Here is a 27,577-nt window from a genome sequence, read left to right on the forward strand (position 1 = left end):
AAAGAGTTTGTTTTCTGTCAATATTCAGGATAAACAATGAAGTTCAGATTACATAAAGTAAAAAGAGCCCTTATCACCAGAACAAAACATACATTCTCTTCATAGTTATCTACCTATTATGCCTGAATGATCATTCACAAAGGATTTGCAAGATAAGGTTTTAACAGTCATTTTACAAATACTTCATATAGTGTTTCAACATTTCCTACAAAATTTTAAGACAGACATGGACCCCCCCCCCACATACACTCATCTATTAGGCTACATCTTGCTTAAATAGATTATGGAATTGCAGGCATTGCCTGATCAAAATGTTTCAGATTCTTCAGCAACCTGGAACATCTTTTAAATGGAGTTCAGAAATATTGTCCAACTGCAGCCACTGGAGGAAGATCTTTGAAGGTCCTAATTCATAAAAAAATCAGCTTTACAGCAAGTCCCAAACCTATGGAGTAAATGCTCATGACAATGATAATCTTTGATCTGAATGTGCTACATCATAGTAGTATAGCATTAAATAAATAAATGCTCCCTTTTAAAGCCTAGCCAGGCTCGTGGGCCCGGTTTCAATGGCATATGTGTTCCCCAGCCGGACGGGACGCCAGTCCATCACAGCATTACTCATTTTTGCCGGCTGAGTGGACTGGAGCTACGTGAAATGAAGTGTTTTGCTCAAGAACACAACGTGACGCCTGGTCCAGGAATCGGAACCACAATCTTACGATAATAATACTGACACCCTAACCACTAAGCCACGCACCTCCACAGTAGTATAGCATTAGTAACCTGCAAATTTGCGATAAATCCTATCATGTGACCAATCTTAACCAATGAGAAATTTACAAGTGTCCTACAGACATATCACCCCTTGTCATCTTTTATATTTACTCCCAATATTGTTTGAAAGAAAACATATATATCCCTTATGTGCATGTGTGAAACTGAACAATGATGAATAGCATAATTAATTGTTTTCCTCTGGGTATGTGTGTGTGTAAGGTGGTAATTTGGTAGTCATTAGAGCATTGGATATTGCGCTCCATCCTTTCAGGGTCAATAAATAAAGTACTAGTCCTTTACTGAGGCTGATTTTTACTTTTCTTTCTGTGCATGTCTCTTTCTCCTATTCTGGAAGGAATCTGCTGAGGCCAGACCTGGAGAGGTATGGGCTCAGCTAAATCTAAAAAAATGCCTGAGACAAGCTGTATGTCACAATGGTAAACATATAACTCCCTCAGAAGTTGAGAGCATAAAACCGTAAAACCAATATCTATCTCTTTCTCTGTATATATATATATATATATATATATATATATATCTACTTGACTAATGTACAGTGTGACCAGATTTTAGCAAGTAGGTCACCAGAAAGAAACTGTAGAAAATCATATTTTAAACATGTTAGGTTAGATTAATTTTAAGGTGGCAAGCTGGCAGAATCATTAGCATGCCGGATGAAATGCGTAGCAGTATTTTGCCCATCGCTACATTCTGAGTTCAAATTCTGCCGAGGTTGACTTTGCCTTTCATCCTTTCAGGGTCGATGAATCAAGTACCAGTGAAACATTGGGGTTGATGTAATCAACTAGTCCCCTCCCTTCAAATTTCAGGCCTTGTGCCTATAGTAGAAAGGAGATTAGATTAATTTTATATAGCATTAATATAAAAAAAAATTAAAATAAAAAACGTTATAAGTACAATTTTGGAACAAGAAAACAAAATGTAAATTTTATAACTCCTGAGGCAAAAGCTGTCATGACAAAAGTTTTGACATTCAAGACATCTAGCTTAGAAGTCAAATACCCTTTTTTACCATTGCCTAGTTTACAAAGAGCTTAATAGTCCCAGAGATGATTGACCAACCAATAAAAGGCTCAGAAATGAATATAAAGTTGACCATAACTCTTAAGCATTCAGATTAATTTGTCAAATGTATTGCTTTTTTATTCAGATTGTTTAGAATTAATTATCTTGTAGCTTTGAAATTTCGATTATGGGATTGTTTAATTCAATTCAATTCAATTTTTATTGGCTCAAAAAGCAAAAGCAAGGCCATGTAGGGGGACAGGGAGGGTGGTCATACAAAGGGTTCAGGCCATTTCTGGTCAAGAGAGACTTTGAACCGAGCGGTCGTCGGCATCTTCACTATCTCGTCCGGCAGCTTATTCCACAGATCCACAACCCGGATGGAGAAAGCCCCTCTCCTTAGATTGAGATGAAATCGTTGTTGATAGAGCTTTTCGGAGTGACCCCGCAGCCCACGCTCTGGAGCAGGAGTGAAGAACAGCTCTTTCGAGAGGTTAACCTTTCCGCTTATGATGTTGTGAGCGGTTACACTTTCCACTTATGATACTTTTAGTATGGCATTGTAGGGTAGGTGAGAGAGACTGTATTTGACCAGTTTGAACATAACTAGAATATTTTGGTCAGATATAGCTGGTTTAAATGCTAAAGGGTAAAATTAATCTATAATTCAAGCAGCCATAGAACACATTTGAACACAAACTATAATAAATATTTAAAAATGTCTGATAAGTTAGCATACTTTGAAACTTGATGAAATCTTTGAAAGAAAAGGCAGTAGATGAAGTATTTTGGAGAGTGTTATATCAAATGTTAAAGCAGTGAGCTAGCAGACATAAGTGCATTGGACAAAATGCTTAGCAGCATTTCTTCAGGCTCTTTGCAGGCTGAGTTCAAATGCTGTCAAGGTCAGCTTTGCTTTTCATCCTTTCAGGGTTGATAAAATAAAGCACCAGTCAAGTAAATAAATAATGAAGTTAATGCAACCAACTATCCAGTACCCCTAAAAATTTCAAGTAACTATTACATTAAACAACAGTTTAATATATTCATGTGTGTGTGTGTGAAAGAGGGAGAGACAGAGAGAATCATCACCATCATCATCATAATTTAACGTCCGCTCTCCATGTTAGCACGGGTTGGACAATTTGACTGAGGTCTGGTGAACCAGACTCCAATCTGATCTGGCAGAGTTTCTACAGCTGGATGCCCTTCCTAATGCCAACCACTCCGAGAGTGTAGTGGGTGCTTTTACGTGCCACCAGCACGAAGGCCAGTTTGGTGGTACTGGCAACGGCCACGCCCAAATGGTGCCTTTTACATGCCACCTGCACAGGAGCCAGTCCAGCGGCACTGGCAACGACCTCGCTTGAATGTTTCATGTGCCACCAGCACAAGTGCTAGGAAGGCAAGGCGATAACGATCATGCTCGAATGGTGCGCTTAACGTGCCATATATGTATAAAAATGTATGTGTCTGTTATATTTGTGTAGCTTGAGATCCACTTTGCTCGAACAGATAGCTACTATGGATGTAACTGACTGAATAAAGCATTTGATTGATATGATATTCCAGCTATTTTGTTGAGAGTCTAATGTGCTAAAATTTAGAACCTAAAATATGTAGTTCCCTCATTTTAAAGACAGCAGGAAGTTTGCTGAGGGTCAAACTTGCTAGAACAAGGAACCATTTCGAAGTTCCTTCCTTAGCTTGTGCATACTCAACTAATGGATAATAATTTTGGCTTGAAAACAAAAAAAATGTTACTATTGTATACTTGGAGTAGTGCTGTTTATTTTTTAATGGAAAAATTACAATATATTGTTAATTTAGTTATGATAAACATTTTTCAAGCATTTTAGTCATGTGGGAGCATAAAATGTCACTTTATACCTTATTAGATTTTGTAACCCAAACTTCAGGACTATTGCCAACTAATGTAAACAAATATAAAAAAAAAATCAAATGAGAAATATGGTAGGGGAAAAGTTATTAGCATTATAATACATCTTGATCTGACAAAGAAATGTGGAAATAAACTATTTTGAAGAAGAGATCAAAACTTGGTGAGATAATGGCAAGAATACTGGCGAGTATACTGCAGGGAAGAGATGTCCAATAGTATGGTTAGAGATCCACAACTAATGGTTTTTGCCTCCTGTATAAAACAGGTTACAGTGAAGAAGCATTGATATCATATCAAGTTTTGAGTCAGTCACTCACTGACATTAAAAGTACAAACACAATGCCTTTGTTTCACATAGAATTTATCAAAAGCCAAACAAATAAAACGAGAATAAAAAGATTTTTACAGTTGATAATTCATGAAAATTATTGAGTGAAGAGAATATAGAATTTGGGGGACAAACATCTGTTGTGAATAAATCAAAATGAAGTACAAAAATCTCTTATCTTTTACTTGTTTCAGTCATTAGCTTACGGCCATGCTGGGATGCTACCTTGAAGGGTTAGCTGAACAAATCAACCCCAGAACTTACTTCTCAGTCTGGTACTCATTTTATTGGTTTCTTTGGCTAAATTGCTTAGTTACAAGGATGTAAACACAAACACACACACTACCAAATTCACTCACAAGATCTATAGTAGAAGATACTTGCTGAAGGTGCCACACAATGGGACTGAACCTGAAACCACGCGGTAGCAAAGTGAGCTTCTTAACTTCAATCATGTCAGCACCCAAATCTTGATACTGTTTTGTTAATTTTTTTTTCTAGCACATTAACACACCCGTGTTTTAGTTAAAAAAAATTAACTAAAGAACTCAAATATCTTAACAGGGCTTGTTAAGATATTAACAGTAATTCGCTCTAAGCTTTATGAACAACATTTAACAAAGGGCAAAGTTAATTTTTGAAACTAATTAAACACTAAAAAGATTTGTAGAGAAAACAATGCCAATCAACAGCTATCAATAAAAATATTAACATTGTTTAGCTAGTAGCTATAACTGTTAATCCATACACCCACACATACATACTCCTTGTCTGTCTTCAGCGATTAAGTTTGTTCGTTTATTTATATTACCTTAACAACCTGGTCACTGTACTAACTCACTCACGCTGTAGTTATTTCTACAAGTGACCTATGTATTATAATCTTACTATACCTATTTATACACTAGCTTGTAAAGTGCCAGATAATAATTAAGTGATTTCTGCTCTGTCACCCTCCTATCCTTTTTTTAAAGACAGCTCAATGGCCAAGTAGCCTGCATACCAATCACTGAATGAAGTCCCTTGAAATATCATTAAGCAAACCAATCTAAAATGATCAGCACACATAAAGTCAACATAATTACATTTCATATTAACACTTTTTCTACCTGTATTGTCTTCATAAGACAAGTATCTGAGTAAATGCTGTTTAGCCTCAAGTCAAATAAGCAGACCAATCATCAAAGAAAATTAAAATTATCTTGATAATGTGGGATTTTGCTCCTAATCTCTAAACCCTCCCCCAAAAGAACAGTAGTCCTATTTGTCTTCCTGTCCATGTTTTGTTTCGAAAGACTTTCTTTCTAACGAATTCTGCAATTCTTAATGGAGAGAGCAACAGTGGGTAATTCTCAAATGCCTTGACCGTCCCATTTTATTTATCTCGGACCACATTGTCCCATGTACCCCTACTTTATTTTGCTTTTTAAATATGTAAGGGCGTGATATGCAATTTGGCTGTTATTTTTCATAGGCTGAGTGATCATGTATAAGCTCTTTTGTCAGCTGATGATATCATGCTTTATTATACCTTCAGAAAACTTAATGTAGCAACCATCACATGGAGGCTCAAATTTGAAATTAGCAATGACTATTTAAATAGAATTAGGCATGACTAAATGCAGACATGTGTGAATATGGAGTTTGCTTCTTAACTACGTGTTCATGAGGTATATCTCACTGATTGGTATCCTGGGCGAAGTCTCTCTTGGGCCAACCAATGCCTTATGGGTGAAACTGTTAAATGGAAACTGTATGGAGTCCCATCACATATATGTGTACTTGCACATGTGGATGTTTGTATTCTGTGTCCTCCTATGAAAATGATGAGCAAAAGCTAGTGATGCTATGCTTTCATTTCTTGTCAACACATCATTCTTTAAAGACAAGTGGAATACAAAATCTCCTCACTTGAAAACAGTGTTAGAGACAGAAAGAACACCTGGCTGTAAAACAATGCCTCAATAAGTGTCCATGCAGCCTATGCTAGCATGGACAAATGAATGTAAAACAGACGAGTGAATTATGTTAGTAAGCTGAGAAGATTTTATAAAATAAAGTTATAATATAAAGTCTGATAAGGTAAGCTCTTGCAACTATTTTGAGTCTGCAAATGAAAGGATAAATTCCTGTGGGTCAATGTACAGGGATGAAGAAATTAAAGAAATATTAAGTCTTGCAAATTAATTTTAAAATATTAACTGCAAGTCATCAATATTCATGAGATACCAACAATTTGAAATCTAGTTTTCACTATAAGTGTCAAGTACAAATCAGTAAACTGACTGAGGATATTTTTCTTATCTTGCATTCATGGTGGGAGCTGATACTGAACCAATGTTCAACTGTATGGATGTTTTGATTCTAATTGGGTATAATTAACAGTTATGCAATTAATATTTAAGGAAAATCTGAAAATTTTAAATGGAGAGAACTGAATATATACATACTGTCTCAAGCACTTCTTTTACTGATATTGAGCACTTTTAAGCAGAAAAGTATTTTTCAAATATTTTGCAGTCTAATTAAGTGACAGGGTATTGATTCAGAATATAGAATCAAAACATGCTCACTGTAATCTAAAAATTGTTAACTTGGAAAATGTTAATTGAAATCTGGTTGGTTTTTCTAAGGAAATAGAATTTCTTATGTTTTATGTTACATCACTGTGTGAAGAAAACTATATAAACTTGATAAAAAAGGAAAAAATAATAGTAAAATAGACATCAAAACTAACATGAGAAGATCATTTTCAATATAAAAGGCTGTTTCGCAGTACAGACCGATACTTGTCAAGGGCTAAGAGAAGAAATAGTATCAAGCAGATTCTTTGCTAGAATAACTTGTATTTTTAAGGGATGGGAGTCATAACCACCAATAGATAAATTGATATCTACAGACTACAGCCTATTCAGTCAATAAACACTATTTATGGAGGGTTCTAAAGAATAATTGCAGTCTTAAAATAACAGAGATAGCTGCTTGCTTCAAACAGCTGATTGTAAAATTCTTTTAGCTACTTTTGAAACATGATAATTAAGTAGAGCGCAGGTATACATTTGTTGAAATAAAGTAAATGAAAATATATAAAAGTAGAGTTAAATATAGATACATAAATTGCATTAGAGATTCATTTGCCCTATCAAATGCGTGAAATTAGTATTTTATATAACAGATTGCTCTAACTTGGATACTGTAGTTTGGAAACAGTGGTTGCTATCATATCACTTCAGTTAGGGTATTATTAACTTTTGGGAAAATTAAGGGAACAGCAAAAGGATTCTCTTTTTGCATAATGCAGATGTGATGTTATGAAACATAAGCTGTTTCATAATTTCATCACAGCTCTGATCAAAAATATTCAGTGTATATCTACAACTGTATATTGCTTTATATATCTATCCTTCCTTGTTTAAAAACAGTGAATTATTACTTTGAGATCTAGTTGCTTTTTCTAGCAGGCTGGGCATCCATGTAGAAGCTTTGATGGAAATACCTGTAGAAAAGGTGGCCATCTTCCTATAACTGCAGGCGAATTATTAAAGTACAACGTGAACATGAGACATGGGTTTTTGTGACATAGGCCAAGGCATGTAAAAGAAACAATTCTGTTAGTACTATGGACATGCATTCAAGAATGGATTAAATGTTTTGGATGAAAAGGTGCCAGGAGTTGATATATGGTAGCTGAAGGGGAGGAATTACAACCGTGTTTCGTGGTCTGCTACCACAACAGCTCCTTTATAGGATCCAGTTAGCTCAAGACATCATCAGGAGGAACCACGTCCGGTTTCGGCCCCTACTCCTCTACCGTTTTGACGTGACGGGGCTCCCCCTTTCGAAGGTGTTTTCAGCTCTGGTGTTGGGTGCGTGTCTTCTTTCTCCTTCTTTCTTCTGTTCCCTGGCCTCTTCGATGTATCGTCAGCGAGTGTCAGCCAGTGACTGACTGTTCAAATTTTTCCCTTTAAATACCTGCCGCTAGGCTCCAGGAGACAGCCCCAGCAAGTTGTCACGTGACACTGTCTCACCTTAACTGACTAGTAAAGGCGCATAGTTTTAGCCCGCGCATTCGCTAAATGACCGTCACCTGTCAGTCAGCGAAGCTGATTCAGTGTCATGCATTTAAGAATGGATTAAATGTTTTGGATGAAAAGGTGCCAGGAGCTGATATATGGTAGCTGAAGGGGAGAAGTAATCCAAATACATCAACGACTAAAATTAGCAGCCTAATAAGTTAAACAAAAGACAAGGAGTGACAGAGACGGAATGTTTTGCAGTCTTGTCCTGACCAATGTAGGTCACTAATAATACACTATGATAATATGGTCAGTCATGATATGAAAACATTCACACCACAACTAAGATTTAGCCATTTAACTCACACATGTACCTCTATGCAGTTGTTTGACCTGACAGAGGCTGCAGCCAAATTCACTCAACCTGCATTTTACCATTCTTAAACGAGAAAAGATTTAGATGGGTTAGTCACAGCCGTGACTATCATAGGTCTCTCTTTCCAGGGCTGACTGGAAGCTAAACAACAACAAAAGTTATTGTATAGCTGCTATGCTCAGACACCAGTTTGAAGGGTTTAGTCAATTATATTGAAATTGGTGCTTATTTTGAAAGTCTTGTTTTCTTTTTTTTTTCTATCTCAGTTTGTTGAATTGCTGAGTTAAGGAACATAAAAAACACTGGTTTTTAATCAGTGTAAACTTTAACATAGTTCACATGCACACATATACAACAAGCTTCTGCACAGTTCCTGTTCAACAAATTTCATCCACAAGGTATTGGTTAAACTGAGGATATAGTACAAAACACTTATTCAAGGTATTCATGCACTGGGGCTGAACCCAAAACCTTGGGGTTGTAAAGCGAACTTCTTAACCACTCAGCCATGCTTGTTACTAGCACCACATTGTGATGACAGGTCAAGAGCACTTAGCTATGAATGGTCCAGTTCAACTAGCTGTAAACAAATGCCTTGTAGATGGAAGCACAGCTTATGCATGTCAGCTGCTAGAGCTTTGTATAATTCTTAAGTGTTTCATTAACTTGAGGGTGCAGAGTCAAAGTCACAGTTTGGTTTTAATCATATTTTAACAAATGCTGATGTCCACTATACAAGGTTGCCAGAAAAAGTGAAACGATTGATAATAATCTTGTAAAGTGACACACATTGTTGACCAAATATGAGAGCTTTGGCGCAAACGAAGAGAAGCTAAATTTCTTAGTCTAAGGTTTTCAGGTCATCAATAATAGTTTAGAGATTTCCAACTGACATAGACAAGATTTCAATATTTTAAGTCTTTAACCCTTTAAGCACTCAGATTATGCTGCCAAATATAATGCTTATTTATTCACATTGTTTGAAATTAATCATACTTTATCTTAGAGCTTCGAAATTTCAATGATATGATTGCATAGTTTTAGAATGACATTGTAGGGTAGATGTGAGAGGTCAGATCTGGCCATTTTGGGCATAAAACAGGTCAATTTAAATGGTAAAGGGTTAGGGCAGTGAGCTGGCAGAATTGTTAGTATGCCAGGCTGCTTAGTGGCATTTTGTCCATCATTATGTTCTGAGTTCAAGTTCTGCTGAGGTCGACTTTGCCTTTCATCCCTTTTTGGGTTGATAAAATAAGTCACAGTTGAGTGCTGGGGTTGATTAGCCCCCTCCCCTGAAATTGCTGGCCTTGCACCAAAATTTGAAACCAATATTTTAAGCCTTTCACCAAACACCCCATAACAATAATAATGGTTACTACCTAAAAGGAAGTGTCATACAAGCTAAGTAAACATAGTGCTTGCCTATAGCCTAAAAAACTTCTCAGGGGTATCATATTCCTTTATCTCGAGGTTTAATGTGTTAAGTTTAAATGGATATCATGTAAATATAATTTAAATATATGTTAAGATTTGATCACAATAAAGTATGTATGGATCTAGAAACCCTGACAAACACCACAGTGATACACATCATAATCAAATGAAATAATAATTTCTCAATAAAACGCAAAACATCGTTAGGAGAAATGAGGTCTTGTAGGGTTCATATTTCCCTTAAGGTCATAAATTCTCTACAAATGGGAATTAAAACCTTGTTAGAGTTACCATTTGCCAAAAACTTACTACTACTAATAATTCCTAATAGAGACACAATGTCAAACTTTTAAGGAGAGTGGAATTAGAAAATAGTGTCTTTAGGACCTTTACCAAGCTAAAACTGTTTTAAATGGGAACAAGTGCACTCAGAGAGCACAAACCCTTGTTAAGGCAACACTAACGTCCTCTCAATGATTAGCCAGAGATTTTTAAAATGAGAATATCTGAAATAAACTTGACTGCTCTCACAAATGAGAATACTAAAAATGAACCCGACCGCTCTCAAAAATTAAGTAAAAAAAAAACAGGAAAAATATTCCAGAATCCTTGTTCGGAACTGGATTGATCTCAAAATCTAATCAGTTTGTGCCAGTCATGAAGCCAAACATCCCTGAAAGTTTCATTCGAATCCATCCAGCGGTTCTTGAGATATCATGGCCATGGACAAACAAACAAATACAACTGAAAACAATACCTTAGCCTTTGCTAAGGCAGAGGTAATAAAAACTAGGCTTTCTATTTTACTCACCAAGAAAAAGTAAAAAGGCCAAAATCCATAACTATTACTTGCAAGCAAGTAATGGCTATGCTCCATGTTATATGCTCCTTTTTGGGAGCATATAAACGTTTTTGTTAATTGTTTTAGGTGCCTATATAGTCACAAGCAGTAGTAGGCACCCTCTCAGCTCTCCTGCTCATGACCCAATGGAACATCCAGGATGTCACAGCTGGAGATAGACTGATAAATAGATAGATGTATAAGCACCAGACTGGTACTCATTTCCAGCTGAGTAGACTGGAGCAATGTGAAATGAAATACCTTGCTCCTGATCTAGGAATCTAACCCATAAATTTATGATGGTGAACTGAACCCCTTAAGTACTAGGTTACATGCCTCCACACACACTCACTGAGAACATGCATAAAATGTTCTTAACACAAAGCAACACTAAATACTTATTCATAGATTACAGGGATATTAAAGGTTTACTTGACCCCACCAAGATTTGAACTACAAATGCAGGAAGATGAAATTAAGTACAGTCTGCCATTTTACTCTGGTGAACAACTGGTTCAGTTGCACTAAAATTTTATGGAAACAAAACTCCTAAAATTTACAGTTTGGAAATAAAAAGTTGTGACATATTTTCCTTAAGGACATACATGTAATAGGTAAAATTTGCCACAAGCTAACTGCAACACAGCCTACATCAAAACTTCTTTTTAAGATAGAAGCCTATTTTTGTTAAAGAGAGAAGAGTATAGCAGACTGATTATACTGATTGTCTCAGTTGGTGACAGAAACAGTCAGCTGGCTATTTTCTTATCTGTTTGACAGAAAAAAGTTATGACCATAGGTAAAGCTCCAGTAAGCTTGTGGCAAGTTAAATGTATAAGGATCAGATAGTATCTGAAACTTTTAGTCTTTTAATTTAGGCCATTACCTAGTGTGTGTGTGTGTGTGGTGTAGTATGGTCAAATGGTTGAGAAGTTAGCTTTACAACCATGAATTTCAGGGTTTGATTCAATTGCATAGCATCTTAGGCAACCGTCAATTTCTGTAGTTCCACGTTGAACCCATGCTCTTAGAGTTGGAAGGTTGGAAACTGTAGAGAAGCCTGTCAAATAGATTGTACCTATAATTCAAAGGAACAACCTTGCACGTAGACAGTGTGTCTCACTGATTCTGCCTGCAAATTATATTAAGGGTACACACGTTTGGGCAATGCTCAACCATTTACATATCAATTCAGGAGTAGGTAATTCATTGACCAGACAAATGAAACTTCATCAATGAATGATGGAGAACTATCCATCTATTGGGTTGTCTGGAAAGTTCGTGCCGATTTATAGTAGCTTACCTTTCGACTTATTTTAGAACATGGTCGAGTCCACAAAATAGGATTTGACAACACCTCCATTTTGAGCACAGTTTAAGCTATCTTTTTGGTGGAAGAAGGTTTATGTTCCTATAACCTGTGTTAATTCTGTAACCCTTTAAAATGGAAGATAAGAAAGTTCATTTTCGGCACTTGATGCTTTGGGAACCAGACAAAAATTGCTGCAGCTCGGCTGGGATGTATTACCCCACCCTCCACATTCACCAGATATTGCTCCTTCAGATTTCCACTTATTCAGGTCTCTGCAGAATAGTCTTAATGGTAAAAATTAAAATTCCTTGGATGACATAAAAAGATACCTTGATGAATTCTTTGCCATGAAACCCCCTCAATTCTGGGAAGAGGGTATTTTCAAGTTCAAGGAAAGATGGACAGGCATTGTGTGCAACAAAATGGTTCATATTTTGTTGATTAAAATAATTTTTGACCTTTTTCTTTCCTTTAAAAATCAGCACGAACTTTCCGGACAACTCAATATATACATTTTTTTTTTGTTTCAGTCTTTGGGCTGTTGCTCTGTTGGGGAAACATCTTGAAGGGTTTTAGTTGAATGAATTGACCCCAGTACATTTTTTAAAGCCTGATTCTTATTCTATCAATCACTTTGCTGAACAGCTAGGGTACAGGGATGTAAACAAACCAACTCTGGTTGTCAAGCAGTAGTGGAGGACAAACAAAAAGACCCTCAATCTTTTTCACACACATGCAAATACAATACATACACACATGTTGGGCTTCTTTCAGTTTCTTATTTCTTTATTGCCCACAAGGGGCTAAACATAGAGGGGACAAACAAGGACAGACAAAGGGATTAAGTCAATTACATCAACCCCAGTGCGTAACTGGTACTTAATTTATTGAACCCTGAAAGGATGAAAGGTAAAGTCAACCTCAGTGGAATTTGAACTCAGAATGTAACGGCAGACGAAATACCACTAAGCATTTAACCCGGTGTGCTGACATTTCTGTCAGTACGCCACCTTTCAGTTTCTGTCAAACTTAATCCACTCACAGGGCTTTGGTCAGTTTGAAGATTCTTGCCCATAACAAAATTTGTTGAAAATGGTCTGCTTTAGTATTGACTACAATATGATGGTCAAAAATAAAAGTTTAAAGGTTTCAGACAGAGGTTGATTTAAATTTGCATTATACAAAGACCATCATAAACAGTTTGTTTGTTCCTTTTCAAGCCATGCCTGGCTCATAAGGGCTGGTTTCCCGGTTTCTTGGCGTATAAGTTCCCCACCTATTGGGATGCCGGTCCGTCGCAGGTGAGCTGCAAGATGCAGGAGGAAAGAGTGAGAGAAAGTTGAGGCGAAAGAATCAGCAGAAGTTTCGCCATTACCTTCTGCCAGAGCTGCGTGAAGCTTAGGTGTTTCGCTCATAAACACACACATCACCCGGTCTGAGATTCGAACCCGCGGTACCTCGACCGTGAGTCCGCTGCTCTAACCACTAGGCCATGTGCCTCCACCATAAACAGTTTGAATGATCATGAAATTATGAACACAATGCACAAGCCCTTATTGGAATGGAGAAAATCTAGTAGTCCAAGCTGTCTGACATACTGGGTCTACCAATGTAAAACACGTAACCAGCATAATACCTTAAATATAGAGTAATTAATGCTATGATAAGGTAAGTGAAAGCCATTGAGTGCAAGCATTGGATGTAGAAAATGATAAACATTACTGCTGAAGTGAAAGTGATATAACATCAGGTAGGGAAAAAGAGTGATGTGAACTGCATAATTAAAAATGACAACTCTTCAAAAGGTATAAAAATAATAGCAAGGAATAAAGAAAAGAAACCAACAACAATATAATTGAGAATGACAATTGTAGCTTTTGTGGAAAAGTAAAGGTCAAAGAAAAATGTGTAAAAAAAACCCCCCAAAAAAAAAAAAACAGAGCTAGCACAAAGGATTGTGTAAGTTTTATTTCACTTCTAAAAAGTTGGTGAAAATGACTTCATTGAATGTAATTCAGCTACATTTCCTCCTCCCATTCACCAAATAATAGAACATATAATAAACTTAATTTAATTCATAGAACATATAATAAACTAATTTAACGCAAATCTATTCCTGACAATGAATAGTTAGGGTAAAATATATTTGAAAAATAAATGGCATTCAGCAGTGTCGTACACTTTCAACATCCTTGTGTGAGATATGTAATTGATCGAATGTTTGTTGTTAACTAATTTGAGTGCCACAGCATCACTGTAAGTTGGAGTAAGATGATTACAGATCTTGATGGTACTGTTTAGCTTCCAAAATGTCCTTATCAAGCAGATCCTTATCATCAAAAATATACAACGCATGGCCATGCCATGTTATTTCTCATGTATAGTGTATTCTGGACTACATGTCTAATGTATATTTTAAGATGGTAAGGAGCGGTGTGAGGGAGAATTCGGTTGCCATTTTTAGCACAGCATCGCCTTACTGGCACCTGTGCCGTTGGCCTGAGTAAAAAAATTCGAGTGAGGTTGTTGCCAGTACCGCCTGACTGGCTCCCGTGCTGGTGGCACGTAAAAGCACCTACTATACTCTCGGAGTGGTTGGCGTTAAGAAGGGCAACCAGCTGTAGAAACTCTGCCAGATCAAGACTGGAACCTGGTGCAACCATCTGGTTCGCCAGCCCACAGTCAAACTGTCCAACCCATGCTAGCATGGAAAGCGGATGTTAAACGACGATGATGATGATGAGTGACCAAGTAGGTGCTCTCAAGTTGGCTCACAGGTTTTTACTGTACAATTCCAGTACAGGTTGTACACGAAAATTCATGGATATTTTTTGTTTGGCATAGAAGGCAACACAACTAAAATGAATGCCTTGCTGGCTTTACAAGCAAACAGAACTCTGTTCTCACAATCAGAACGCATGAATTTCTGTATGGTTGTAAAATTTGGTTTCTGTAAACAGATAATCTCTGTTGTTTGGAGGTTCTTAAAAATGACTCAGTAAGAAGAAAAGAAAGCTGTGTATTTGTCTTATTGGTGACTTAAGGCTGTATAATCAATCTACTCAATCCACAAGCATACTGGTCTCAAATTTTGGCACAAGGCCAGCAATTTCAGGGGAAGGGTAAATTGATTACATCGACGCCAGCGTTCAACTGATACTTATCATATCGACCCCAAAAGGATGGAAGGCAAAGTCAACCGTGACAGAATTTGAAATCAGAATGTAAAGAAGGATGAAATGCTGCTAAGCATTTTGCTCAGAGTGCTAATGCTTCTGCCATTTCACCACCTTAATCCACAAGTATATTACTGTGAAGGCAATCATCTGTACTCAAAATCCACAACTTCCGTAGGTCGTTAAAGGATGTTGATTAATTTTATGCCCGCAAGAATAAATGTTTCAGTTTCAGGTAACTTGCCTTAACATATTCTCAGCCTTTGAGAAATTATGATGATACACTTAGTAACTTATACTGACTGAACATGTAGGTGGATATTTATGGCAAAAGCCCAATGAATATTGGGGATGTACATCATCAGTGACGGAGATTAATCTCTGCAATAATGACTTCAATCTCAATCTCTAGTTTTTTGACTGAGGGAATGTGTTGAAGGTAACACATGATGTTACCATGTGTAATAACAGCCTTGCACAATTCAAGTGAATAATTGAAACAGCTTGGCCGACAATAGGTAACTTGTTTCTATGTGAGTAAAGGGTTATGTGTGGGGATTGAATTATAGAGCTTGAAAGAAAGATCTTAGGCAAGAAGCAATGACAGAAGGACAAAATAAGACCAAATGTTAAAAATAAATAAAAAAAATCAGAAAAAACCCCCCACCTGAAGACCTCACTAATCCATAACATCTGAATGCACCCATTTAACCTTTCCATAATCATATTTTTAATGAGATGTTCAGGATAAATGTATTTCATTGGAAATATATATATGCTAATATTACATTTAAAAATAATCAAGAATTAGGTGTCACAAGAGTGGGCTGAAAACTTCATAGGTTGACTATAAGGAATGATGTTAGAGCTGTGAAATCTTGCAGGCATTAATTTCAACTCTTCTTATTAATAACTGCATTGTTTCTTTCCAGGCAAACTGACATCTAACTGTTCAAAGAACACTTCGAAAATAACTAGTAGCAGCTTCTCTTGAAAATGGGCAAAATTTGAAATCGTGGTGTTATCAAGTACCTGCAGAAAAAGAGTTTAGTCTCCAAGGAAATTCATGCTGACATGGTTGCTACATTAGTGGGCAGCTGATTTTAGGGGGGAAAGTCTTCAACATGATCCAAGGTTGGATATCCTGCAACTGCCACCACTGAAGAAAACATTGATCGTATTCACTACATGGTGATGGATGACAGGTGACTGACTATAAATCAAATAACCAATGCTATGAGCATATCCTGTGATAGAGCTGAGAATGTTCTCCACAATGAACTCAACACGATGAAGGTTCCTGCTTGGTGGGTGCCGTATCTTCTGACACTTGATCAAAACCACACCAGGCTGATTACATTACAGGAAGGCTAAAGAAGGCCAAGGTTGTTTCATTTTCAGGGAAGGTGATATCCTCAGTTTTTTTGGATTGTGTTTATTGACTATCCTCAAAAGAGCCACACCATCAATGGAGAATACTATGCCAGCTTGCCGAGGCAGTTACAAAAAGGCTATTGAGACCAAACACCCAGAAAAACTGACGAAAGGGGTCTTGTTTCTTCAGGATAATACTCCAGTATACAAGTCCTTCATTTCAAGGGCTGCTGTGCATGATTGTAGCATTGAACTGGTTGATCATTGTCCCAATTCTCTTAATTTGGCTCTGACTATCTCAACTTTAACAAACACTTGGCTGGGAACCAGTATCACAGTGATAATGACATCCTGTCTGCTGTTGATAACTTTCCAACAGGATGAAAGCTTCTTCACCAATAATAAGTGAGTGGACTGCAAGGGAAACTATGTTGAAAAATAACATTATTTGGTCACATTCTATGAGATATCTTAGTCAGTCTAGGAACTTTTCAGCTGATCCTTCTTTTAGTAAAAATAACTAACAGATTTATTTCAATATTGAATCAGTGTTTAGAACAATGAGATGTAGCATAAAATGATGGAAGGTGTTAATTCAAATATGAACATTTTAAACTAGGTAGCTTTCTTTTGAAGAATGAGAGACGATCTCAGGTGGGTTTAGTGGGAAGAAGGTTAGCTGCAACCAGACCTGTTACTTGAGTGCAATGACAATCCTTACAGGATTTGCTGCAACTCTGAAGTATTACTAACAAAAAAAAAAAATCAGCAGCAGTGAAATTTGTACAGACAAGACACTGGTAAGTTAATATCTGTTCAAGTCAGAATTGATTTGCTGATAAAAGTTTTGGTTCTAAGCTAACGTTCATATTGTAACTACTAATCTATAACTCTGACTGCTGGTGGAATTTCCTAACTTCTGATTACTTTAAGTACAAAAATTATGCTTACATTACAGTCAGCCTGAATATCTAAAGAGTCTACTGATGAAAACATAGCTGAGCTTGCACTGTACAAACCACCCACAGTGTGCAACAGGATATGCAATCAGACTAAAGTATGACCTGTCTGATGTGCTTGTCTATAGGCCACTCAACTGATTGGTTACATATGCACTATTTAAGTTACTAAAATTTGAGTTGCCCAATAACAATAACAACAACCACCCTTTCCTAAAGTAAAGAATCTAAATATTTAGACCATTAAAGGTAATCTATGAAGTAGATATATATTTCTTTATTGCCCACAAGGGGCTAAACACAGAGAGGACAAACAAGGACAGACAAACAGATTAAGTCGATTACATTGACCCCAGTGCGTAACTGGTACTTAATTTATCAACCCCGAAAGGATGAAAGGCAGAGTTGACCTCGGCGGAATTTGAACGCAGATCGTAACGGCAGACGAAATATGGCTACGCATTTCGCCCGGCGTGCTGTTTCTGCCGTAGATAGGAGGGAAGGTACTAAGAATGATAGTAGATTGATTTTGCTGATGTTTTAAATAGGGGTTAACTTATGAACTAAAGAGCGCACACACACACACACACACATACACAGAGGAAAACTGATCATAGGGTGAGATCAAATGACAACATTAAGTTCAACTTGATAAAAAGCAATTATTTCAGGATATAACACAAATTAGAAAATGTGCTTCTACAGATTATAGACAAAGACCATAAGACACAAACTAAGACCTTCTAGTCATCAGTTCTCAGCAGTATTTGATAGTTGTGTAAAATTAAGATAGTTACTATAAAAATAGATGATGATGATTATTTATGGTACTGGCACTAATGAGATTACCAAGTAATTCACAAAACAAGGCCTCTTAAAAGAATGGGAGTTCAGTATTAAGGAAATGGCTTTGTGCCAGGTGCTGAGAGGAACAAGAATAGTCTTGCTTTAGAGGAGATATATAGGTATCCCAGGTAGAAAGAGAAGGTGGAGATGAGGTTTCAGGGTATACTCTCAAAATACAAGAAGGTGGATAATGAAAGAATATGGACAAATAACTGAGGAGTGTTAGGTGGGTAAGTTCATGAGTGTGTGAAGGAGAATGACAGAGATGATTAGAGATGGAAATAGAGATGAATGCAGTAAATGATGAAAAGGGTGGAGATGTGGTCAATAGAGAATCTCAATTTGGTGGGGAGGGGGAAGGTAAAGAAAAATAAGAGTCAAAGAGGAGGAGGCCATAAGTGACAATACATAAGATGGAGTGGGGCAGGGATGGCAAGTATCAATTTAATAAAATCCAAGATAGATGAGAAATAGGGAGATGATGTGAAGTATGGAGGTGAAACAAAAATGTGCAGGCATGTGTGTGTGTGTGTGGAACATTCAATGGAAATAAAGTTGTAAGAGATGATGCTGAGAGTGCGGGATGAGTGACAAGAGAAGTGGTTCCAAGGAGAAGGATAACTTGATAGGACAAAAGTAGGGGATGAAATATGGGCAGTTCTGCTCTTGTATAATTATAGCAACAGAGGAAACAATACTGTAGTTAGAAGGGTGAAAGAAGGTGGGATAGGTACTAGGAAGATAAGTTGTGAAGAATGCTTGACAGGTACAGATTATCATCATCATTTAACGTCCTTCTTTCAGTGCTGTCATGGGTTGGATTGTTTGACAGGATTCGGCCAAGTAGAAGACTATTCCAGGTTTCTGTGTCTTTTGGCATGGTTTTTACAGCTGGATGCTCTTCCAAACACCAACCACCCTGCAGACTAGCCTGAGTGCTTTTTATGTGGCACCCGCACAGGCAGGGTCAGTTTTGGCATGATTTTTACAGCTGGATGCCCTTCCAAATGCCAACCCCTTCAGTGTGGATTGGATGCTTTTTATGTGACACAAGCACTGGTAATAGTGAAAAATAAAATTGGGAGAAAATATTAACCATCTCATGTTTCATGGTATCAGCAACTGTATCAATATAAGGATAGAAAAAGAGCTGTGAACGAAGACAGACTATAAATTCAAAATTCTGCATACTGAAATGATTGACTGTGGTGTAAAATCAATTTTTGAAACTCTTTATAGAGCAAGACCTCAATAATAAAAGTCTTATGAAGAATATTAGTCTTTCATGTACTTAATCTACATTTATAGAATTTTTTTTTTTTTTCTGCTAGTTGAGCTGGTGAATCAACTAAAAGACAAGATCAACAGATATTTGTTTGTCATCAATATAACTTGCTTTTAAAGTAATTATTAGATTTTTAACTTTATATATATATATGGCATATCCGGTATTGAAGCCATCATCATCAAAATACAGCTTAGATGGTCATGTCATATCTCATGTACGAGTGATATCAGAATTCTGAAGCAACTTCTCTTTGGCCAATTCCCAATAGGACGGTCAATTTGAAGGCCACTCGTGCGCTTCAAAGACAAACTAAAAGACAATCTGAAATGATGCAACAAAGCGTCAGGACACAAGGCCTGGCACCAGTTCTGCAACTCTTCACATCAAAGATTTGAGCATAGTTAACTCCAGCATTGGGACCAACTTTGTGCAAGCATGAAGGCACAGGAGTGGCTGTGTGGTAAGTAGCTTGCTTACCAACCACATGGTTCCAGGTTCAGTCCCACTGCGTGACATCTTGGGCAAGTGCCTTCTAGTATATTCTCTGGCCAACCAAAGCCTTGTGAGTGGATTTGGTAGATGGAAACTCAAAGAAGCCCATCGTATATAAGTATATATATATATATATATATATATATATGCATGTATGTGTATGTTTGTGTCTGTGGTTGTCTCCCTAGCATTGCTTGACAACTGATGCTGGTGTGTTTATGTCCCTGTCACCTAGCAGTTTGGCAAAATAGACCGATAGAATAAGTACTGGGCTTACAAAGAATAAGTCCCAGGGTCGATTTGCTCGACTAAAGGCGGTGCTCCAGCATGGCCACAGTCAAATGACTGAAACAAGTGAAAGAGTATACTAGCAAAATGCTGCTCCTCTAAATGGCAACTTTACCTGTCATTGTGGTTTTGTGGCATGAAACAAAGCATGTCTTGCTGTTCACTCAAGAAAACACATAGTAAATGATCCACAAGCACACAAGCAAACCGAGTCCTCTTTCCATTTGCCAAAAGGTTTGCAAGGCACCAACAGGCCTCAAGAGACATTTGTGTCCATAGAACATGATTACTGCTTTATTTTACTGAACCCTCATTTGTCGTTCACAATGAGAGAATTTATCATATATGGCAATCATCATCATCATCATTATGGGTTGGACAGTTCAACTGGGGTCTGGGAAGCCAGAAGGCTGCGCCAGGCCCAGTCTGATCTGGCAGTGTTTCTACAGCTGGATGCCCTTCCTAACGCCAACCACTCCGTGAGCATAGTATGTGCCACCTGCACAGGTGCCAGACGAGGCTGACAAACGGCCACCGGCACGGAGGGCAGCGCTGGCAACGGCCACATTCGGATGGTTCTCTTACGTGCCACTGGCACTGGTATCACAGCAATAAATATATAAAGTTATTAAAAAAAAGGCTAAGGGGCATGTTATTTAAATGTTGTAAATGACTTAATTTACAACATTTTGTATGAAAATACATACAAAATATGTACTTTCGTTAATAACAATTCGACAGATGGTTTGTTTCGTATAATTCTGAAAGCAATAAATCAGACATTAAGTTCTGACAATGTGTGGAAGACTAAATTGAAACACAGATGCTTAGAGTGAATAGATGATGCTTGGAACACAACCCTAAACAGGAAATTTAATATATGCTAACTAAATAGCAACATTAATTAGAAAATAAATTACCAATAAATTCAGAATGTAATGTAGAGATATTCATAGTTCTTAAAATACAAAGCAAAGGTTAACATAATAAAGAGGTAATTGGATTAACTGGATAATTTAATCCTAAAGCATTAGCTGAAAGGCAGTTATGACATCAATTGATGCCTAATCTCTTCTTTTGATATGTCACAACAACACTTAAGTAAAATTCTTCCAAATTTATTCAGGTAAGTAAAACAACTTGGTAATAACTGTTTAAGCCTTTTGGGATTTCTAATACATTTGATCCAAGATATGAAACTTAAGACTTTATTATTTTTGAAAATAGAAATCATAGGTCCATATTTAATAAATATAGGTGTGGACAAAACCAACCAGCTAATAATAAAAGACTGCAAAAATGGTGGCAAGCTGGCATAATAAGTGTTAGCACACTGGGCAAAATGCATTTTGTTCATCTTCATGTCCCAAGTTCAAATCCCACACAAGTCAACTTTGCCTTTCATCTTTTCAGAGTCAAAAGTACCTTTGAATACTGGGGCCGATGTAACTAACACCCTCTCCCAAACTTGCAGGCTTTGGGCCAAAATTTTGAAACCAGTATAAAAGATCACAAATGGTTTTGCTTCCGCAGCATCTTCTTTATGACAGCGACTGTTTATCCTTCTCTTCAACTGTTTATCCTTCAACCAAAAATGTTGATTACTTTTACCCAACATCAACAAATTATAATTATACCACTATACAATAAAACAAATTCTTACAAAGGTTTTATAACTACAAACTTCCACTAGGAAAATAACACAGAAGGATCAACCCTTTCAAAGTTTGTTTTGACTTTACTGAGATCTATTTAATTACGTACATTGCCCAGTATGTACAGGTCACCAAAAAGAACAAGGGTTCGTAAGTATGTGTGTATGTGTAGGGATGGCAGTTAGAGTGGCTAACCGGCTTCCATGCCAGTGCACTTAAAGGGCACCATTCAAGCGTGATCGTTACCAGCGTCGCCTTACTGGCACTTGTGCCCGTGCTAGTAGGGTGCCAAGAGCACCATCCGAGCGTGATCGTTGCCAGAGCAGCCAACTGGCTTCCGTGCTAGTGGCACGTAAAAGGTCACCATTCGAGCGTGATCGTTACCAAAGTCACCTTACTGGCACCTGTGCTGGGGGCACGTGTAAAAGGATTTGAGCGAGGTCGTTGCCAGTACCGCCTGACTGGCCCCCATGCCGATGGCACGTAAAAAGCACCCACCACACTATTGGAGTGGTTGGCATTAGGAAGGGCATCCAGCAGTAGAAGCTCTGCCAAATCAAGATTGGAGCCTGGTGCAGCCATCTTGTTCGCCAGCCCTCAGTCAAAATCATCCAACTTATGCTAGCATGGAAAGCGGACGTTAAACGATGATGATGATGATGATAAACCCTAATATTTTTCACAAGATATATAATTCCAGATAATACTTTTAAGAGACCACTAAAACTTTCATTATTTCAAAATAGCTAACATTGGAAAAATGTCTATGTAGATGAACCCAATAACACCATTGCCTGAGTGTAATGAAGTAAAGCTTAATAATTTAGATGTTACATAACAATACATCAAGTAAAGGTAGTGATGTTATATGAAAAATAAGAAACTATTTTTGAACAGTGGAAGTTGAAAGAAGACAACAAACTGTTCCTTTCCTCTGTTCTTAATTGTTTTACCCAGCATTTTAACAACAATAAATTAGTTAACACAAAGCAAAGCCTTGTGAATTGATTTGGTAGATGGAAACCGAAAGAAGCCTGTTGAGCATGTGTGTGTGCTTTTGGTATTTGTTCCCTACTACTGCCTGACAACTGGTGTTCGTTTATTTACATCCTCTATATGTAGCAATTTGGGAAAAGAGACCAATAGAATAAGGGTACTGGGGTCGATTGTTTTGACCAAAACCCGTCATGGTGGTATCCTGGCATGGTCACAGTCCAATGACTGAAACGCAAAATGTAACAGATATCTAAATTTTGAATGAAATTCAACCACTCAAAAGTTAAATTGCAAAAGTTATGTAAGTTGGCATTAACGAATATGTAAGAGATATGGAGATGCCTTGATATACAAGTTAATTTGTTCCCAGAGACCGCTGAGAACTCGTAAAGCAGAGCAATAATTTCCCATAGTAGCAATGTTATAAATCATAGTTTGTTCCCAGAAAAATACTTTACCTATAAAATTTATAATACTCGTAAATAAATGGCAATAAATCAACAGTAGAATGTAAAGAATATTATTATAATCGTTTTCTGAATCACTTTCTCTCGCACTAGACTCGTGCACAACATCACTTGTAGATGTGATCACTGATTCACAAGCACTCATAGATGGACTTGTAGATTTCTCTTTTAAAAAACAAGCCTAGAGTCGTTTGCTTAGAAAAGCATTTTTTTTTGGTCTCTATAAATTTCTTGGTAACACACAGAAGCACTTGTTATGGTAGTAGAAACATTTGAACTTCATTCAAGATTTGGATCTTGTGATTGAAAAATAAAACTTGTAAACCTGGGGTCTTTTAAAGTGGGTCCTTGTAAAGTGAGGTATTACTGTACATATATTTTAGTCTGTTCAATATAAAATCAATATCTAGAAATCACAAACAGAAGAAACAAGTCAATGAGGGATTCTCTACCTTAAAGCACAACCTGCTAGAAATAGGAGTCAAATCTTCCTCAGATCATATTCTACCATTTTGAATAAGTAAAGGACATATTGAATATTGTAGCCTTACACACTTCCAAGAAAGGTGAGATGGTCATGGTTAGAATTGCCTTTGAGCGTGGGTCTGCTTGAGCAGAGTTGACTTGTTTATGACAGCAACTAGTAGAAGAAATTTTAAAAATAGAAAATATGGGAAGAATTTAAAAAAATATTGAAAAGTTCTTAAAATTTAAATGGTAATTTCAATAACTTAATTACTACAACATAGTGCATACATATATACCTTATAGATTTATACTGACTTCTGTTTCTGCAATATACATGTAAGGCAAGAAATGAATTTAAGTGAGCTTCATTTCAAACAATTATAACTTATTTACTTAAACCAAGGATAATGAAGGGTGTGTGTGCATGGAGAGGTCTTTTTATCCTTCCTTTTACTTGTTTCAGTCATTTGACTGCGGCCATCCTGGAGCACTGCCTTTAATCGAGCAAATCGACCCCAGGGCTTATTCTTTGTAAGCCTAGTACTTATTCTTTCGGTCACTTTTGCCGAACTGCTAAGTTACGGGGACGCAAGCACACCAGCATCGGTTGTCAAGCGATGTTGGGGGGACAAACACATATATATATACATATATATGACGGGCTTTTTTCAGTTTCCGTCTACCAAATCTACTCACAAGGCTTTGGTCGGCCTGAGGCTATAGTAGAAGACACTTGCCCAAGGTGCCACGCAGTGGGACTGAACCCGGAACCATGTGGTTGGTAAGCAAGCTACTTATCACACAGCCACTCCTACGCCTAGGTGTTAGTAGATTCAACAGACTAGGTCTGGTAAGGCTCATTGTTGTTGCTTATTCCAAGGTCAGCCTTTATCAAGCTGACCTGTCATCAAAATTCCTGTAATGGTCATCCAATCTTTCTATTTTTTTCCAACATATCCTTCCTTAGATGTAATACTAGGGAGATCTGGCTGCTAATATTAGAAGCAGAAGTGACCATTAAGGGTTTCTAAATATTGTGGAACCTTGAGTTTGGCTAAATGAATTATCAAATTTCAACCTATCACAATGATTGACTAGCAAGAGCAATTACTCTGAAATCTTTATGGCATCCTGCAGATAACATTTTTCTTATTTACTGCCCATAAGAAGCTACACACAGAGAGGACAAACAAGGACAGACAAATGGATTAAGTCAATTATATCGACCCCAGGGCGAAACTGGTACTTAATTTATCGACCCCGAAAGGATGAAAAACAAAGTCGACCTCGGTGGAATTTGAACTCAGAACGTAGCGGCAGACGAAATACCGCTAAGCATTTCGCCCGGCGTGCTAACATTTCTGCAAGCTTGCCGCCTTTCTTTTGGTGTGCTAACTGAAATAGGAAAATGCTATCCTGTAGATAACATTTTTCTGCTTAGGATTATTGTGTGGACTGTAGTATCTTGCACTAATTTTACTCAACAACCTCATCATTTAATGCCCACTCTTCCATGCTTGCATGGGTCAGACAGAATTTGTTAAGGTAGGTTTCCTACAGCCAGACACCTTTCCTGTTGCCAACCTTAATATTTCCCCATGACCAGAAATATTTTTCAAACACAGGATTGGAAACAAACAACCTCACTTGTATGATGATGATGCTCATTTAAAAACACATGTTTAGGTATACAATGGGTTTTTTCAGTTTCTCTCTACCAAATCTACTCAAAAGGCTTTGATTGGCCCGGGGTAGATACAAGCCCAAAGTGCTGCACAATGGAACTGAATCCATGACCCCACATGGTTGGGAAGAAAGCTTTTTAACCACACAGCCACACTGCACCTATATATATTCTTTACTCTTTTACTTGTTTCAGTCATTTGACGGTGGCCATGCTGGATCACCACATTTTTAGTTGCACAAATCGACCCCAGGACTTCTTTGTAAGCTAAGCACTTATTCTATTGGTCTCTTTTGCCGAACTGCTAAGTTACAGGGACATAAACACACCACATTGGTTGTCAAATGATGGTGGTGGGGGGAACAAACACAGACACACACACACAACGGATTTCTTTCAGTTTCTGTCTACCAAATCCGAGGCTATAGTAGAAGGCATTTGCCCAAGGTACCACACAGTGGTAATGAACCTGGAACCTTGTGGTTGCGAAGCAAGCTTCTTACCACACAGCCACGCCTGTGCCTATAATGTAACAGGTTTAAGAAACACGACTTCTAATTGGATTTGTTAATTTCCTAACTACTCTGTTCCTGAAGATCAATTTACTTAATTTTTGTCATCCTGTATGTAATCATCATCATCATCATTTAGCGTCCGCTTTCCATGCTAGCATGGGTTGGACGGGTCAACTGGGGTCTGTGAAGCTGGAAGGCTTCGTCAGGCCCAGTCAGATCTGGCAGTGTTTCTACGGCTGGATGCCCTTCCTAACGCCAAGATATATATAAAATATCACTGGTCAGATAAATTCCTGCCAGATTTATAATCCTGGCATTAACAATTATTTACATAAGTATTTTAAAATGCACTATTGATAGAGATATATGATAAGAAAAAATGTTTAAAATTTTGTAGATTTATGGTAAGTAAAGTTCCCCGAGTCCTGTTAGCATCTGCAATTACCAAAAAGGTAACATGCTTAGGTACTCTGGTAAATGAGGTCAAATGAACATTGAAACAATTATGATCATAATATCAAGTGAACACTAAAACGACTATGATGGTGATGGTGATGATAATGTACACGCATTTTTACTCGATTCCTAAATGACTCACTCTAACGAGAAACTTAATTTAAAATGAACTTAATATTAAAAAATACCCACAGTGTATATATATGGTGTATGGATTTTTGAACATCTGTTAAAGAAGTTAATTTTGTTTTTGAAACCAGTCTCTACATGCATCCCAACGTCTGGCATATTACTTGGAGTAGTTTTAAGTAGCCAAGCTGAAATTAGTATTTGTACAATCAACAAATACGCATCAGTAGATGTAAAATGGGGTGAATTCTAAAGTCAGTTACTTAGAAAAAGGTTAAAGCACTAATTTTACCTTATAAAAATAAGGTAAATAAATGAAATGAGGTAAGGAAAATAATTGAGTTAGGGCAACAGATAGAAGTTAAGGGGTGATGTGCAGAGAAGCATATGCAGAAAACTCTTAGTTGATTGAAAATTTCCTAAATCTATCAGTTTTCAAGTCAAAATTAAAGGAAGGAAAACTCCCAATCAAATGCAGTTATTAACGAACTTTTTATGTTAAGCAGATTAGAATTTATCAATAAATTTTTACTCTGGATATGTTAACATATTAAATGTAAAAATAAATAAAATAAATGAAAAAAAATAAAATGGTGAGATATAATTTACAAAGTATTCTAAAATCTGGTCCAATTAAAATTTTGAATTGAAAGTATTTTGGTAGAAATGGTATGAATATAATAACACAGCAAATGAAGGCAGGAGGTGAACAGAGAAACTTGTACAAGAGCTTATTCATTTCTTGATATATATAATAAAAAAAAAGGT

The 27,577-nt window shown here is 37.1% G+C and overlaps 1 protein-coding gene and 1 long non-coding RNA gene across 3 annotated transcripts in view; one reads left to right on the plus strand and one right to left on the minus strand.

Moving 5' to 3' along the window:
* Window positions 1–27,577, minus strand: part of LOC115211760 (dual specificity tyrosine-phosphorylation-regulated kinase 1A) — a 509,539-nt gene that overhangs the window by 146,301 nt on the left and 335,661 nt on the right. The window lies entirely within an intron of this gene.
* Window positions 12,924–22,495, plus strand: LOC118763612. Its single transcript, XR_004999372.1, has 3 exons — window positions 12,924–13,017; window positions 17,412–17,416; window positions 22,484–22,495. It is a non-coding gene; the product is annotated as an uncharacterized LOC118763612 (long non-coding RNA).

The sequence above is a fragment of the Octopus sinensis genome, linkage group LG5 (assembly GCF_006345805.1).
Source record: "Octopus sinensis linkage group LG5, ASM634580v1, whole genome shotgun sequence".
Lineage (NCBI taxonomy): Eukaryota > Metazoa > Mollusca > Cephalopoda > Octopoda > Octopodidae > Octopus > Octopus sinensis.